We start from the raw sequence: 18741 nt of genomic DNA, 5'->3' as shown, positions 1-18741 counted from the left end.
CTGGTCTGTACTGGCAGAAAAATACCCCCCCCGCCCCCGCACAGACGTTGACACTCGGGCTCAGAGAGTGCAACCGTCAACTGACAGCTTCAGGCACTGGTTCCTTCACAGCAGCAAGATATAAATATAAACCTTCACAGCCCTGAGGTCTCCTTTTTTCGACTTTAACTCTGGTATTTATTTATTTTTTCTGTAGCTGATTCTTAAGGTCAGTTTTGTGATAGGAAATCCAAACGCAGGGCCGTCAACTGTCTTAATCCCAGGTGCCCATCCTGTTAAGCCCGTATCTGTTGCTATCAATAGGTGCTCCAGGCACAAGGGGAGGGAGGTCAGGTAATAGAAGGGCTTTTGACTGACCTCCTCCACCTGTGCTGACTGAAGAAAAACCTTGTCGCTGGCTAATTGCACTACTGCTTGCAGAAAAGACGCTTGTCACTTCTGGCTGCAGTGAGATTTTGTTATCAGGAGTAATGCCATGTCAGGCTGTGTGAAAGTAGCATGGGGTCAAGATCTATACACCCTCCTGAGGCCTTCTTGCTTTATCTGTGGCAAATACTCTAGACAATGTCAGAGGACTACCTGTGTAATAGTGGCAGCACCTAGCCCTGACCTGGAGTGCTACTTACCCAAGGGCATATTTCCACACATGTATGTACATACACATAAAGGAGAGAATTACCTTAAGTTTTACTCTGAAGCTCTTGTAAAATCGTTCAAGAAAAGGCATTCTAAAGTCTCCATACAGAACACTTTTTTTGGAGAATGGATCTTACCTTTTTAACACGACAGGAGACCACAGCAGTCCCTTTGGCTTTAAGACTCAGCAGGAGCTTAGCTTCAAGCAGGCTCTGGGGCAGAATGAAATTCATGGTTCACCTACCATGAAAAGAAGAGCTTTCCCTTCTTTTTGCCTTCGTTGTCTGCTGACTGAGGACTGGCATAGTCTGCAAACTAGCCAGGCCTAGTAACAGAGTAGACCACCCAAACAACCCTGTGATTAATACCCTCCCTGTGATCCAGCCCCATATACTTAGTGGCACAGGAAGCAGCTCTGAGGCCTCTGTGTGAGCTCCGAGGACCTTCACCTCAAGCGTACCACATCTTTCCTTGGCGGGACAGTGGCATGGGACCGGTTTGTTCTTTGCCAAACTCTAAATCCAAAATTATATTCTTTATCTACAGTTTACTGGAGTGTGGTTTAACAAGGTCACATGCTATTGCAGATATTTAACCAAATGCAGTCAGAAAATCACAGAAAATCAAAACCAGCTTATTGCACTCAAGTAGTCAACAATTATGTGCAAGTCCTCCATAATATGCTGTCAGGAAAATAGAAGAGGGCAGGCAGAAACCCCAAGGAGCCATAAATCACAGGGAAAATGGAGGGGAAGAAGGCAGAAGTCTGTAAGAGACTTCAAGAGGCCAGCTATTCCTTTTCTTAGGGCAAAATCACCATCTATGTCATTCCCTACAAATGTTTGTCTTATCTTAGGTGAGATAAGACAAACATCAAACACTAGTAATGGGGACTCCACAGGCTCTCAACACAATCTATCCCAGTGGTTCACTATCTCTGCTTTTAATGTTTCTCATGAATCTTCTTCCTATACTTCAAAAACGGGTAGGAGAAAAGTGCTTTGAATGAGGGATTGCAAATGCTTTTTTTTTTTTTTCTTTTCTTTGCAAATTGAACTTAAGTTGTTTTGGTGTGCAAATAAAGATTATTCTGTGATTTTTTCTTTTCTTTCTCTCCCTCTTTCTCTCTGCCGGTAATCTGCTGCAAAGTGAAAAAGCAGCAGTAACAGTTAATCCATGCAAAGATGTGGAGATAGTGAAGAATACTGAAATCTATCCTCAACCTATTTACTAGTGTGCCTGTAAGAGGTCTGAACCAACAAGACCTGGAGTGTCTTCAGAAGGTCTAATGGGGCCTTCAGTGCTTAACACCTAGAAAGGTAGGACCAGACTTGATATTCTTACCTGCATGCTGAAGTTTTTAGACATATTCCGGTTTGATCAGAACGCTCCTCTCAGGAAATAGTCTTACCACTCGTTCAGTTTGAGAACTTCTCATGATTTGTAAGCAATGTCTTTCCGTGTGCAGGCTGTAACATGACTGTATTTCATTGCCACAAAGAAACCAGTTCCTATGTAGAACACAGTTTGCAAAAGTGATGTTTTTGAGGCTGGTGTTCTATTCCCATGGAAGGACATTAGTCAATGTTGATGACCATATTCAACTTGTCCCACATTACCCACACAAACACATATTTGCAGAAGCCAATGGGCAGATCTACTGTAGGTAATAAGCTGTCATAGCTTCACTGACTTCAGCTGGATAGCAGTGATTTCCATAAATTAAGGATCTGGTCCACAAACATCTACATGTTTCGTTTCCTTTTGTGTTTACAGAAATACTCTCCACTAACTACATATTAAAGGGAAATTAACCCTCTATATGTGGGCAGATCTCAGCTCCTTTTGGATGCTTTCCTGAACATATTATGGTTGTGAGAGCAATCCTTCAGCTCAGCGTGATCACAGACACTTTAGTACTTGCTAGTAGGACACAGAAAAGTCAGATTTTTAGAAACTGAATCAAAAACTAACTATGCTTTATAATCAGGATATTTGAGCATCAAAAAGAATGTATTTATGATTACAGTACTATAATTTAAGTGGGAACAGTTTTGTATTTTGTAACATAAACAAGCTTTGCCACAGAAATGATTTTGATAGTATAGTGGTAAGAACCTTTTTAAACTTTAATACTTATGGTACATATCCACTAAAATAATAACACTTACAAAAAGGTTTGTCGTTTGTGTTTTATTGGAGTTCTACTCACAAAATTCAAACTATGCTGTAAAGGTAAGCCTGCAAACTGGTATAATTATGGGGAAGAAAAAAAAAGTCATACCCATGAATTAACTGCTTACAATGGCTTAAATGAGAATCAGACAGGTAAACTATTTGAAGCCTCTTCTGAAAAGACTAATAACTTTTTCTTCAGGTACCTGCAGGGAGAGAGCAAACAGAAATATTATGTCGGTAAGGCAATCATGAGCAGAATTTCAGCATCTATGTATTTTGGTGAGAAAGGGCATGAGAAACTCCAGGGCATAGTATGTGCACAAACAAACCTGAACATTTCAGGTTTTCTAGATCAAAATTCTATCCATCACAAACACTTAGGCCAAGGCTGCAAGGTGCAGAGCAGCTGGGCACTCTGCTCTACAAATCCTCCTAACAGAAATTGTTTTACACCACATAACTCTACTAACAGAGTACAAGTTTGATGGGGGAGGACACAATCTGCTACAAACTCCTGATCTGTAGAAACACAGAAGCACTTGTACAACATGATCAGATCATTTGCAATAACAGGTCAGTTCTCTTAAGCAACTCTTGTGTTTTGCAAGAACTGACTTTTCATCTTTTGATTTGTTTAAATGTGACATGTCCACCAACCTACATTGCCAAGATTTTCCCAGGACCGAAGAAACAAACAAATAAACAGGGGAGAAGAAAGAAAAAGAAAAAAAAAAAAAAAAAAAAAAAAAGAGGCCTTTTATAAGAAGAGTATGTGCCTTCTTTTCTCTTATCCATGACTTAATGCTATTACTTTCCCAAAGAATAGGGGCACATATCCAACATCCCACAGCTCTGAGAGACTTTCCTGAGCAATGAGCTCCACTTTATTTTTCTTCAACATCTCTGCATAGCTGGAGCAGAATGTGGCCTCAAGTCTCTTACTCATCTCCCATCTCTGTGTGTGATCGCAGGCATTGCCCACCAGCGTTGAAAGGTACTGTCAGCACAGCTATGATTTCTTTCTCATTCCCTGCCTGACATTCTTGTAATGCCAAAAGCTCTAGACGCAAGCTCCATTTGGCAATAAAGTTGTAATTGCCAACACAGCTAAAAGGAATTACTTTTTCATATAAGAACGAAAAAATTCAGTGTTGTTTTAACAGAGGTACCCTGGAAAAGTGTGCTAACAAAGTCCCTCTGGTGTGGGCAAGATCTCATCTTCATTTTTCCTTCCTGGCCCCTGTATGTGAGGCAGCCAGAAACTCATATATAATCTCAGAAGAACAGGGAGAAATCTCAGATGTTCTGCCAACTGCCCAGCTGTGTGCCTGAGAGGCTGGGGGTAGCACGTGCCCGGAAGGCTCTGTTTCTCTGCATTGTGCTACCAGAATCCAGATCAGACTTGGCAGGTCAGCAGAGGAACGCCCCAAAAACCTCAGTGGGACTTCCCAGCATTGACAAATCCCTAGGAAGCTCTGCCAGCTTCCCAGTCATTCTCAGTAGGCTGATATAGCAGGCTGATGGTAAGCCAGATGTAATAGAGTACATTTTATGTTAAAGTGCAAGAATTAATAAATGTTCAGTAAGGAAGGAGTTACAACACAAAACTCGTGTCTAGCTGAGGAGGGCTTTCAGCCAATAGTTCCAGTAAGGCTAATCTTTGGGACAAGCTCTCACCTCTAACAAAGACACAATCTTTCTTTATATTGCTCTTTTCTTGATGGTTTTTCATGTGTGCACATATGCCCTTAAGGATTTTCAGTAACCTCCAGCTCCAGCAGCTGATTCAACGAGGATGTCAGCTTGAATCTATCTATCTGCCTTACTAATTCAATCCCACCTATCATCAGCCCAGCAGCTGGTGGGAAGATTGCTTTTCAAATACATATTCACAAAGGGCAGGTGTAGAGCTGTGGTTGAAAGCTGCATTATCTTTGAGCTCATGTAAGTCTATGGCTGCAATGACTAGAACTATTTATTTATAAATCTGTAGAAAGAATAAAGAACGCAGGTTATTAGTACTGTGTGATAGAGTTTAAGCATATGTCAAGCAAGTAAGTTCGGACACAACAGTATCCGTGGGAAGGCAGTCTTTAGACATGACATGCTTAGTGGAAATGGGGAACAACCAATATGTCTTCCATGGCAACATCCTCTTTTACTCCCTGAAATCATCAGGATTTCCTCCTAGAAGACCAGAACAAGGCACTTTCTGCCCCTTGGACATTCTGCACAGCTCTCTTTGCCCGGGTCGTGGTCATTACTCTTACTTAAAAGTCAGCAAAATGTGCTGTTGCCATGTAACCACAAACTACAGTGGTCTTGTATCAAATTATCCATAATTTGCTGTTGGGGCTATCAGCTATTTACCAGATGTAATCAGGACTCTCTTCTAAAGTTGTGAAATTAATTAGGTTCACCAATAATGTGAGAAGTTTTCTAATTAACCTCTACAGCACAGCAAAACACCTTCCTCATTCTGTCCCGGTAACTCTTGTCCAATAGGACTTCAGCAGCATCCTGAGATGTTACACCCGGGGAGAGACATCAAGCGCCTCATTATAATTAGCATTTTATGACACTTAAATTGGAGATCTCTGACTAATGGCATTAACTAACATGAGCTAAATGTTATGAAGAGCTAGAGGAAAGCTAAATTTTGTCCCAGGGAATATTGTTTACTTCTGCTGAGCAGCAGGGGGAAGGGGAGCCCTTGCATATTAGGAGGAGAAATCAGAAATGCAGCCACCTAATTTCTTGTCATTTGTCAATTCAAAAAAAACATACTTGGATGCTGTTCCTTTGAATGAGTCAAAAACAAATGACTAATGTTCTAAAAGTCAGCTAACAGTGCCCTAGACCTGGATGCCAGCGTTTGTGCCACCATCTCTCCCTGTCTTCCCTCAGGTTCACTACCAAACAAACCACTACCTTTTTTTCTGATCCAGCCTCTGGTTTGGAAATCATCACTTCCAAGCTGTTCAAGGAGAATAAAGGGTTTTGAAAGCAGAGCACAGGCACATTGTCCCTTCTCTGAAGCTGTTGTGTGCTGTGAAAGAACCTGCAGGTTCATTCTTATGGTTTAAAGAATGAGAGAGGGCAAGAACCTGACAGATGCCCAAGTGTGACTGTCACACAGCTGCTCCAGGTACATATGCCATGCCAGCTTTATCCAAGTGATCAACACCTAGACATACGGATTCAGGCTAACATCCTCATGCTCTCAGCTACAGGAAAATATGATGTTACTTTTGTCCCCACCAGCCTTTGCCTTCGGCTACCCCCCATGGTTATGGGATATAGGACTCTTTCCAATTCCCTTGCACAAGATTTTGCTTACTCTAGCCTCTTTCCATGGAAAGCCCCAGAAGACCTATCAACCACCAGCCATGGATATTAATTGGTTGTTGTCAACATGTGTGTCTTGACTCCATATCCCCACTAGACTAAACGTACCCCAACTTAAAGCAGCTCTGACCTCCCAGCAGGGGCAGCTCCCAGAGCCTTTGAGCAAAGAGCTGCTCAAGTCCCCATGCTAAGGAGAGAATGAAGGCAGAAAGCTTTCCGAGCCACAGTACCACCCAAATATTTTCTATGCCATGAGTGCTAGCACTTGAGTCATTAGCACTGTAGCTGTAACCATACTTCTTGACATAAACTCAACTTTTAAATTATTGTGAGAGCAAGTTTGCTCGACCACCCTGTAGCTGTAATGCCAAATTAAGCTAGTTTCTAACAAATGCTATTAATGCTTCACTGTAAACAGAAGTACCATTTTTCGAATAGATAACAGCAGTTTGCCTTGTGGCTGAATTAAAAACAAACAAACAAACAAACAAACAAAAAAAAAACAGTTACTTGCCTAGTGAGCAACCTGGAACAAACCAATGTCTTACAGGTAAAGATAAAAGTACTGTGTAAGATGCAGAGCTGTTTGTCCAAACCCTTGCAAAGTTTAATGATATTATGTAGGATGCAGCTGCTAATTTAAACCATAAATAATTAGAAGGGACATTCTGAAGGTCTTGTGTGGCTTTTTTTGTTGTTGTTGTTATTTGTTTTTTTTCTCCAATAAGTCTTATTGTTTTAGAGTAGAATAGTTGCACACGGGATTGGCATTTACTGAGCTGAATAGGTCAGGCCCAGAAATAGTGATATCCCTGAGCTGAGCTGAGCTGGTGATCCTCAGGAGTATTAAGGATGAGATTCTTGGTCTGTCACAATGTACAACACCGTTTTGCATCCTTCCGATGCTTTTTGCCCCTTTTACTTTGCTGAAAAGAGACGGAGGTCTGCACCAGGCCCTGGCCAGCACAGACCTCGGCTTGGTCCCCACAATCATCCTCCTCTTCCTCTTCTTCCTCCTCCTTCTCGGTCTCCTCCTCCTTCATCTATCCTCCATCCATCCATCCATCTATCCATCCATCCATCCACCCACCCACCCACCCACCCACCAGCTCTCAGTGGCAGACAAAGCCAAGCCCCAGCTGCAGCACCGGGCCCGGCTGCCCCTTCATGGCCATGCTGTGGTCAGCGTGTGGTTGCTCCAACTCAGAATTCCTCCTCGCTGGTGTTTACAGATACCTGCTACTCACTCAGACCTGCCGTTTGTGGCACCAACGTGAGAAGCTGCGTGCCGGTTTTAGTTCTCCTTCCTGCCGTGGTATCTGTAACCGACGGCGGCGATTAACGCCTCTTTGGAGCGCGCTCCGCTCGTGCTGCTGTAACTGTAAATACCACGCAGCATGCACGCAGGGCAGCTCTCGCTTGTGGCTGTCTTTGGGCCTGCTAGGGTTTGTGTTTTGTGGTCAGAGCAGAAGCAGAAGGTGGGATTAGCTGTCTGTACTGCCATGGTTAGCCTAAACCTTCCCTGTGGTCACCATTAAAGCTTCATTCACAAAACCAGAGGTTCAAACAGGGAAAAAAAAAAAAAAAAGATAGATTTCAAACAGAAGTGGACATTTTAACTTCCTCTGCTTTCCAAAGCAATATGGCTTTAAGCTCTACCTGTTCTCCCCCATTTTCTAACCAACAGAAGTAATAAATAGCAGGAGCCAGCACATGTGGACTATCTATCTTCGAGACCACCCTTGCCTGTTGTGGAGACACCTCACCTTTCCTCAGTGCTTCAAGTTTCCTACAACAGCTGCCCAGTTTTCCCAGTTTTTCCAGTTTGGGGGAAAAGTGCTGCCTGTGACAAGCATTACTGCAGGACAGCCCAGATCCCTGCACTGGCGAGTGAGCCAGACAGCCTCATCTAGCAGACGGTGCTGTTGATCTTCCATGATCCCAGCCACACTCCTACAGCTCTGGTCCCAAGCCTGCTTTCACAGGGTGCCTCATTTACACGCAGGCTTGGTCTCTCACATGCTGTCACAACCACAGACTCAAGCACAGTGAGGGTAAAAACAATGTTTTGAATGCCAAAATATTGATTTTTATTAGCCATTTGTAAACTTCCCACTTGTGAATAACACAGAGATTTTTTATTTGTATTTTTTGCTTTACAAAAGGATAGCAGATAAACATTTCAGCAATTTTTAACTTGAAGTTATTCTTCAATACTCCTATTCAGCCCAATGTAACATCCACCTACCACACCTACACTGACAATTTTGGCAGGGCTGTGCGAGATCTTCCCTGAAGGACAAGCCACATGTCCCACCTGCCTCTTAGGCTGCATGTCTGTGCAGTAACCCCATCCTCCCTGGCTACATCCTCCAACTCCATTGCTCTCCTTCTGCCTCTTTTCTTGGAAAATGGCTGCTCAGAGCCACTGGGCATGGGCAGACCTTTCAGGGGCTCAGTGGGGACCCATGTTGTGATGCTGGGTCAGCACCTCCACAGTGGGAACACAGGAGGCAGTTGAGAGCAACCTCATTTGCTCCGCAAGATAATGAGCATTGTGTGGTCACTCAGGGGCTGAGGACAGAGGAATAAGAAAAATATATATATAATGTATGAATATATATATATATAAATATATATATATATACACACACATATATATGTATATGCGATATATATGCCAATATATGCATAGCAATTTTATATATGTGTGTGTGTGTGTGTGACAAAAGTAACATAAGGAGGAACCTGGCTGGAGTATTATGTGTGGACAGGCAGGATGGGAATAGTCAGAGAGAAATAGATGGAGCCTGCAGACAGGAGGGAGTAAGGACTTCTCCATTTTCCAACCGATATGCTTTTCTTGTCTTTGTATGTCTTTATTTCTAAAGCTAGAATTGTGGAAGGAATAATAATAGACTGTTGATTTCCATGTAAGTAAGTGTATAAACTTTATCATTAATGTATGTAGCAGACATGTAAAAACAAGATGGAGGTATACATACATGGTCTCACGAGATTCAAAATATCATCATGTCCTCAAAAAAAATTTAATCTGTGTATAAACACAACTGAGCTATGTTGTGGACTGAATGTTTCCAGTGGATGAAAAATTAATCCTTTTAAGTAGTAAGGGAGCATAGTGAGACAGACTTTGACTATGAACATCTGGAGTATCAGCTTGAATGAAATCTTTACTCATGCCCAAACTCAGAAAAAGCAACAATAACATGAACAGTTATTACCCTGCTATATTATAATACTTGAATATGTTGCATGTGGCCCTGCTCTTCCTGACAGAAAACAGCTAGCACAAGCCCAGTTCTTGCACTTCTTAGCAGGTGCCCTTCATCTGCTTTTCAGCATTTTTAAGACTCTCACTCAGCTTACCTGAAGTACTAATGAAGCTCAGTGCAACAGACCACATTAATTTTTGCATGAAGGTTACACAGCACAATGTGAACTATGTGGGAATACAGAGGGAATACTGAACCCGTAGTGAGAAGAGGAAGAAAATGCTGGAGAAGAAGGCACGCTGAAAGCCGTCAGACAAAGAGGGCTTTGCAAGTAGAATCAAGCACTTTGCACCTGCCTGCCCAGAAAACTGCCGGGCAGCCTGCAGCATGGTACTGCATGTGGAAAGAAGCACCAGCTGAAACTGAAGAACTGGTGCATGGCGAAATAAGCTGGTGTGCCTGCCAGGGTGCATGGTGCATGAACCATCAGTGGCACCAGCCCCTTTGAGTCTAGGTAATATATGTGAGAAGCGCTACCACACATTGTCCTTGTCTGGTTTCCATCATATGTATATCATATATAGCCCCATTCATCCCTGCACTAGTGTGGGGTTGCTTCTTTGTCAGCACAGGTGTCTCCCTTGCTGGGGCAGGAAGCTCAGCAAAGAATAGCAGAAGCAAATTCCAGCACCCCATGGGGATGGGAAGGCAACAGAAATCAGAGCACCAGCAGAGAAAAAAGACTGAGAGATACAGTATTCATGAAGAAAAAACAGCCTAATTACAAGTGTAGACAAGGGAGTAATTGCAAAAGCTAAACAAGTAGACATGTATAAATTAATACTTAATTTATACCACTAGTGATACTGATTAGCAATGCCTTTAAGAACTAAATATTTAGAAATAGACTCTTACTCACGTAGAGAATATCTTTCTGCATGGAGTGCTGAATTAATTATTACCTGTGAAGTTGGCTCAGTAGTCCAGCTTTGACTCCAGTGGCCAAGGACTAAAAGTCATTGCTACCTAGGCTGGATGTGAGCTACAGACCATCAACCACCAAATTGTTCTGATGAGCAATTTATTTTAGCTCTAGCTATAGAAGTCAAGACCTGAGGAGTTGAGAGACAGGTCCCCTTGAAAATTGTTCAAATTCTTTCACAGACGCAGAAACAGAGGAAAAAAATGGTGCATTTTTTGTTCGTTTGTTTGTTTGTTTTACGCAAGTGCAGAAAAGTAGATTCCACTTCAGGATGCCTATGAGGTGCCCCGTGGGGTGTACCTGATTGTGTGCCCTCCCTAACCAGGAGGGTATGCAGTGGAGAAGGAGCTGGATGTGATTTTTGGGCTCCTGCCTGCTTGGCCATCAGGATAAGAGCTGTCATCGATAGCCACGCACAATGCTTAACTCCACGAGCTGCCTTTGACTTCATAGCTGTTTCCAACCGGGGGGAATACAGGAGCTATAAAGCATGAATGCAATCTAGGACTGCCTCTGCTCACAACTGTGCACTTTCCTGTGTCTTGCCCTTACATGAGCAATAGTAGTACTGTGAAGAAATGTGTCTGCAGCGCATGTGGAGACACTTGCACTCCCTAGTTTGATTAGCTATGCTGCTTAAACACACACAGTTATTCAGAAAATCCCTATTTTTCCCAAGTACTGTATTCAAATTAAATATTCATCTCCCTTAAAAAGCAATTAAATTTTACTGTCTAGTAATTTGCAAATCTAAACAGCAAATGTAGAAAAATAATTAGCATAGTAAGAAATCAGTTATTTCTCTGATAAGCTCATAAACCCTTTTAATTAAAATCACAATATTTTTAATTGCTAAAGGGAATATTTTGTTTATAATACCAAACATTTCTAAGTTTTAATTTAAGTTCCAATCTAATATTGTGATAATTGAGAAATGGCCTCCAGGGGGCAACAGTATCCACCAAACAAAATAATGTGCATCTTAACTCTACCAAAGGATTTTCATGCATGAAAATTTATCTTCTTGGGATACAGTAAAGAAAGCTAACCTGTATGAACTTTGACAAGTCTCATGTGAGCACCCACCAAGGGAAACACTTGCTGTTCATTTCAAAAACACACTAATTTAGAAGTTATTATTAATTAAGATGCAAGATTATGCTTTAAGAAACTGGATGTATGCAAACTAGAATACAATTTGTAACCAAACGTGAAAAGATGTGATTTGCCTCTTAAGCTTTCAGAAATACCTTGGAATTGCATTGCTTATGTGTTGCTTTTCCCATCAAGAGCAACCAAATGATGTGTAAAAGATTTATGAAAAGTTAGTGGCCTGACAGTAGTGAGGCTGCCACCACTCCTAAAATGTTGCTGGGTCCTGCTGGTAGTGATGCTCAGCATATATTCCCAGTAGGCACAGAGACACACAGAGTACTTATACACATGCCCTCATCTCCCTCACGCAAAAGCAAGCAACAACAGCAGCCTTTTCCTGCTCCCCTTGCTGGCTGGTCAGGATGAAGGGCCATTACTGGGAAATACATACAAATATAAGCACAATGTGGATCCCTCCATTAGCTGGCTTCTGGGGATGCCCAGGGGGCACAGGGCAGGATTTAGAGTCTCTCATGGGGTTATTGGGTCTCCTCCAACTGCTAGTGGCATGCTGGACTCCTCTGTCATGTTACAGTATCACAGTATCACAGATTTCTAGGTTGGAAGAGACCTCAAGATCATCGAGTCCAACCTCCGACCTAACACTAAGTACTCCACTAAACCATATCGCTAAGCTCTACATCTAAACGTCTTTTAAAGACCTCCAGGGATGGTGACTCCACCACCTCCCTGGGCAGCCCATTCCAATGCTTAATAACCCTTTCGGTAAAGAAGTACTTCCTAACATCCAACCTAAAACTCCCCTGTCGCAACTTTCGCCCATTCCCCCTCGTCCTGTCACCAGGCACGTAGGAGAACAGACCAACCCCCACCTCTTTACAGCCTCCTTTAAGGTAACTGTAGAGAGCGATAAGGTCGCCCCTGAGCCTCCTCTTCTCCAGGCTGAACAAGCCCAGCTCCCTCAGCCGCTCCTCGTAAGACTTGTTCTCCAGACCCCTCACCAGCTTGGTCGCCCTTCTCTGGACTCGCTCGAGCACGTCCATGTCCTTCCTGTAGCGAGGGGCCCAAAACTGAACACAGTACTCGAGGTGCGGCCTCACCAGAGCCGAGTACAGGGGCACAATCACTTCCCTAGACCTGCTGGCCACACTGCTTCTTATGCAGGCCAGGATGCTGTTGGCCTTCTTGGCCACCTGGGCACACTGCTGGCTCATATTCAGCCGACTATCAACCAATACTCCCAGGTCCCTCTCGGCCAGGCAGCTTTCCAGCCACTCATCTCCCAGCCTGTAGCTCTGCTTGGGGTTGTTGCGCCCCAGGTGCAGGACCCGGCACTTGGCCTTGTTGAATTTCATACAGTTGACCTCAGCCCATCGCTCCAGCCTATCCAGATCCTCCTGCAGAGCCTTCCTGCCCTCGAGCAGATCGACACACGCACTTAGCTTGGTGTCATCTGCAAACTTACTGAGGGTGCACTGGACGCCCTCATCCAGATCATCGATAAAGATATTAAAGAGGACCGGCCCCAGTACCGAGCCCTGGGGGACACCACTAGTGACCGGCCTCCAACCAGATTTGACTCCATTCACCACAACTCTCCGGGCCCGGCCATCCAGCCAGTTTCTAACCCAGCGAAGTGTACGCCAGTCCAAGCCCCGAGCAGCCAGTTTCTTGAGGAGAATGTTGTGGGGAACTGTGTCAAAAGCCTTACTGAGGTCAAGGTAAACCACATCCACAGCCTTTCCTTCATCCACCAAGCGCGTCACTTGGTCATAGAAGGAGATCAGGTTCGTCAAGCAGGACCTGCCTTTCATAAACCCATGCTGACTGGGCCTGATCGCCTGCTTGCCCTGCAAGTGCCGCGTGATGACCCTCAAGATATGTTCACATAGCTGATTACAGAGCCTAACAATGAGCACATCTAAGTTGTGCATGATGGATGGTAGGAAGCACATTTCTCAGTGCTAGGTCACCAGCGTTCATCAACCAGAAGAAATCTTTTAAAGAAGCCACAAGTGACTTAGGTACCTTTGAAACTGCCATTGAATGGGGACGTCAATCATGAGGCATAAGCTTATGGTGCCTAACTTCATGAGAAAGAACTTATCCCAAACAGTGTATTAGCCAAAACTACAAAGACACACAAAAAACTGAAGTAGAGGAAAAATTATACAAGTATGGTCACTATAAATTGATCCTACCTTGCAGAGAAGTATGAGGTATGAGGTATGAAGATAGTATCAGGAAAGGGGAAGGGAAGGGAAGGGAAGGGAAGGGAAGGGAAGGGAAGGGAAGGGAAGGGAAGGGAAGGGAAGGGAAGGGAAGGGAAGGGAAGGGAAGGGAAGGGAAGGGAAGGGAAGGGAAGGGAAGGGAAGGGAAGGGAAGGGAAGGGAAGGGAAGGGAAGGGAAGGGAAGGGAAGGGAAGGGAAGGGAAGGGAAGGGAAGGGAAGGGAAGGGAAGGGAAGGGAAGGGAAGGGAAGGGAAGGGAAGGGAAGGGAAGGGAAGGGAAGGGAAGGGAAGGGAAGGGAAGGGAAGGGAAGGGAAGGGAAGGGAAGGGAAGGGAAGGGAAGGGAAGGGAAGGGAAGGGAAGGGAAGGGAAGGGAAGGGAAGGAGTCTAAAGAAAGAAGAATATGGTCATACTACCAGGAGCAGTTTCTTAAGAACTAAGAGGAAGGAGAATTAAAGCAGAACACCAAAGACAGGAGAAAATCACAGCAGTCAAGAATTTGACATTCATGGAGACAGAGATCCTTCTTCCTTCTGGACAACATCCACAAAGATCTGGACTGAGACAGATGGAAGGAGAGTCAGTTTAGTGCAGGATTTTGTTCAGATGTGGTCACTTCTCTTTCGATTCTCCAAGATGTGTAAGTGACATTGAGATCCAAAAGGCTCACTCACTACTTGAGTGTAACACTGTCCACTTGGCGATCTCTTGTTTCAGTTTCTCTTTTTTCTTCGTTATCTACATAGCAGTCAGAACATGACCTTAAATTAATCTTTGTCATGCTTAACTCAGTATTATTTTTTTTTCCAGGATTTGAGATCCTGGTGGGATATTTTTGCTGATCATAAAGAAGTAACTATATTTTGAAACCCATTTTGTCTTCCATTCATCAGCTTTTGTAGTTCACCATGTCCAGGCTTGACTAAGCATTGATCTATCATTCATTGAGCACATGACTCAGACAGCACAAAGCACAATGAAAGCTGTGTTTCTCTGACTGCAGAATATTTTAGTACAAGGAAACTACTCTTTCAAGAATGCCAACTTTTTTCACCCTCCACTCAAAGGGAGGTCCGATCAACCTTAAAATAAAAAGAAGTCAAAATGGCTGTCTTCCTGCATGCAAGCTATTATTTTAGAGCCTGTTCCAAATGTCTTTAACTGAAATACTTCAGCAGAAGTTAGATTAAGTATCAATTAGCATGACATTAATAAAACTGTCTTCAACCAAGTAAAGATTGTAGGTAATTTTTTGCTGTTGTTATCAGTCAAAAATGGAAATTTTGAATTGTTGGAGATGGGTGGAAAACTCTGTGTTGCATAATTATTTAAAATTATTTTAATATCTTAACATAATTGTGTGTAATAAAAACATCTACTATTGGGCTTTGTAAACAACAAAATATGTGACAAAGATATATAAGGATATCATTACATTAAAAAGAACATGAGAGAATAGAATCACAATATCAATATATTCCTGTGTTACCTCATTAAATAAAAACTGAAGTAACCAGTTTGTTCCAGGACGAAAAGCATAGCGTCAACTTAATTTTGATAGCTATTCTGTAGCTTGCTACTTTACTAAATAGTGCCAGATGAACTTTCTTTTGGTCCATTCACTTGTTCATGGGTTATGTTTCCTTGAAGAAGTTGTGAAGAATGTACTGATCAAGATTTCACAGCATAAAAATAATAAAAAAAGAAAACTTACTTCATTAGCTGTTAATGACCTGGCTTGTATAATTTCTGACCTTTGGTAGCCAACTATTAAAGTGTATTATGAGGTAGTCCCTCAAAAAGTAGCTGAGAAAGCATATGTGGTTAAAAGTCTAAAAAACAATGGAAAAACAAACTATCAGTAAAACCAAACCTCAGCAGCCAACCATGTTTCATGAGTAGAAACGTGAAAAAAATGCAAGTACATAACACGGAGAACAAAACTCCTGAATCTGTATGCATTAAGGATTAATGTATCTGGGATCAGCTACAACTGCAAGGCAGTTTTCTTATCTAACAGCTGAAAAGTAGAAGCTGAGAACATCTTTTGCTACAGATAACTGATTGGGAGTGGTGGTTTGTCTAGCAGGGAATATCTGTACATATCACACATCAGTTGTCATGACAGCACGAACACTCCTTGCATCAAAGTGGACAATTACTGCGGGTTTTCCACCTGACGCTCATCAATGCAACATGTCCAATCAACTGTGCAACTTGTTTAAGAGATTCTCCACTGAGGCTATTAAAGCAAAATCTTTACTGGAAGTTCAGGCCCCATACAAAGCTTTTCTTTGGGAAAGAATCCCCATTCATGTTTATTAATTATACCAAGTCCCAATGCACTTATTTCCTTATTATTTCCTTGTTTAGTAAACTAGTATTGTTTGCTAGTAGAAAATAGTCATCCGATCATTTCCTTTTGGAAATTATTAGTCTGGCATTGTGGTTGTGTCCTTTTTTTTTTTTTTTAATAAAATCTGGAAGCATCTGAAATTGTTTCTTAGCAACCCTTTTCAGTTTGCCATTTCCTTCTATTCAACTCCCCATAGAGTGCTTCTAAAGCTGTAGTAAGGTTGGCCATTTCAGAGAAGCTATTATGTTTCCTCTTCTTGTATAAATGGTAAGATTGAGCCCAGATACCACAGCCTACTAGAAATATTCTCCAGTACATTAAAAATTGTCCTTGAAACAAAAAAATACTTTCAAATTGAGATAATAAATGAAATATTGGCAAGAATACTGATAGCTGTACTTATTGTTCTTGGAATGGACAAGAGAGGATAAGGGCAGTTATTTCCTTATTGTTCTGTGCAGAAGGTTAATTTTGTCTAAACCAAAGCTTAGCCATTTATCCAAGTCTACAAAGGTACTTCTGACTCTCATCATCTACTTCTAGTACCTTCCCTTACCTATCCATATCCATTGGCAGCATAGTTATCCACCATCCCACAGAGCACTCAGAAAGCCCCTGCACCCTCAGAAATACACCAAATCAATAGTATGTATTTTACATGTTGTGAGACCAAATGACTCAAACATCATCCCCTTTGCTTTCCATAGGTCCCCCAAAATACGCTTCAGTCATACAAAAGTGAAAATCCTTTCAAAAAGCTCAGGGCCACAATGGTGATTCCTGTTCCTGTATTTTCCAGTTCCATCATGTAAAGAAGAGTGACAAACTGCTTCAGAAGTGAGTTTTTTTCACAGCATGCTCTGACAGTGGTAAGCGACTCTTTTAAGTTAATTTATAGCAAAATAGTAAACCAGAACAGAACAGAGTGCTCTACAATGGAAAATCTATGCCAGCAAAAGTCTGTTCACCCATTAACTTCTGTGGAAAGGCTCTGAGACATACAATGGGCTGCTGATTAAAAGGAATGGGTCTGCTGTTCATTTGCAGTCAATGTACGGTGTTCCCTTTTGTTTCCTGGCACTCCTCCCACTTTAATGGGTGCCATTTACCACAGCACTGATTAGTTTATCTATATGTGAACATATTCCAGGAAAAATGTCAAAGTTTTGCATGCATCCTTCAGCACAGTTTGGGACTTATTTTTTGTTGCTGTTGTTGCCTACAGTAAGTGCATTGCCAGAATCCTGCAATAAACCATCTCTTTGTCTAGGACCTTGTCCTAGCCTACTGCCTTCTGCTGTTTCTCCAGCAAAAAAGGGACTTCACATTGATCAGGAAAGGCAACTGGGATGCCACCCACCACAGGAAAAATCTCCTTCATGCTCTTTGTGTAGCTGTTTTAGGCATGGTCTCTGTCTGCAGTGTGGAAATTTAGGCAATGAATTCCATAATGACAACAAGTGGTTATTACTGTGTGCAACAATAAAATGGCTTTCTGGCATCTCTTTTTTGCCTGAGCTTTCAGGACAGAGAAACACAAGTGGAGTTGTGGTACATTTTGGGCATCCATTGCTTTAACACCTGAGTTTCAACAAGTTGTAAGATTAGAGATACGTTAATATTTATCGTGCTTCTTTAATCAAGCTTGTGGATCTGAACTGAAAATCTGAAAACCTATTAGTCTAGTTTACAGAGAGGCTGGGATGAAACAATCTGGGAGGGCATTGGCAACACTTTAATTGTGTTTTTTTTTCTGCTAAAACTGTGCTGGTCTGTGCATATACACCCAGTCTCAGCCTTGCGTCTACTGCATTCATTGACATGACTGGCACTGGGATCAACAGTAGCAGAAGGAGGGCTAAAATGGATATGTTAATTGCCAAATCTGTAATTTACGTAACCTGTTAGGAAGTCCTGTGACATATACCAGCTCCGCTGAAGGAAGATCAGGTTATATCATGCCATCATATGACATAACGCAACACAGCCACACACAGCTTAGTGTCAACATCAAGCAGCACCAGTCACTCAGAGGAAACACCATATGGAACAGATGGATGAGCTGGTTGGATAACCAGGGTTATGTCTGCATTTCTGCCCCTTCCATGGATATTTCACCTTTACCAGGTCTCCAGAGATGCTATTGCACTGCGGTGTGGCGTTAATTATGACGCTTGTCACTCTAACAGAATTTGCTGTCCCTGCGATGTTCCTTCCAAAGTTACAAAACTTTGTGGTACTGTGTTACCTTTCTCCCATTTAAGACCTTGGCTTTCATATACAGCAGGAGGACACTTGGTGGCACTCATTCAACATCATTTTTACTTCCCATACCACAGATTTTGTAGGTTAATCTAAACAGGTGAATAATTCTCCATAATAAGATTATCTCATGAACTTTGTCACTACAGACCAACTCCTGCAGTCACTACTCAGTTTTGACTTAATCGTTAATGAAGTCAAGAATTATTCAGCTTGTGTAACAGAAAACTAAAGATTAGTTTATGATAGTGAACTGATGGCTAATTTGGGGCTGAACTGTTTTTGCCTTCCCATTATTCTATAAAATCTTCACTTTTCTGCTTGGCTGGGTACAAAAGACTTATTCCCTGTGTTACGTGTAAATTCTTTGTCCTGCAACTGGCATGCAGCTGTTTGGAGA

At 42.4% G+C, this 18741-nt stretch overlaps 1 protein-coding gene across 2 annotated transcripts in view; it reads right to left on the bottom strand.

Moving 5' to 3' along the window:
* LOC310889755 (tubulin polymerization-promoting protein family member 2-like) overlaps positions 1–18741 on the bottom strand; it is a 99546-nt gene that overhangs the window by 18312 nt on the left and 62493 nt on the right. Inside the window, exons 3-4 of one of the 2 annotated variants that reach the window (XM_083817718.1) lie at positions 2921–3017; positions 774–2147 (exon numbers count right to left, since the gene is read on the bottom strand). The gene's annotated coding sequence lies outside the window, so the exon portion shown is untranslated. Of the gene's footprint in view, positions 1–773; positions 2415–2920; positions 3018–18741 lie in introns of those variants that run through there. The other variant, XM_083817719.1, reaches the window with a different exon arrangement.

This window comes from Anser anser (assembly GCF_964211835.1).
Source record: "Anser anser genome assembly, chromosome: Z".
Classification (NCBI taxonomy): domain Eukaryota; kingdom Metazoa; phylum Chordata; class Aves; order Anseriformes; family Anatidae; genus Anser; species Anser anser.
This window is presented reverse-complemented; position numbering and strand designations above follow the sequence as displayed.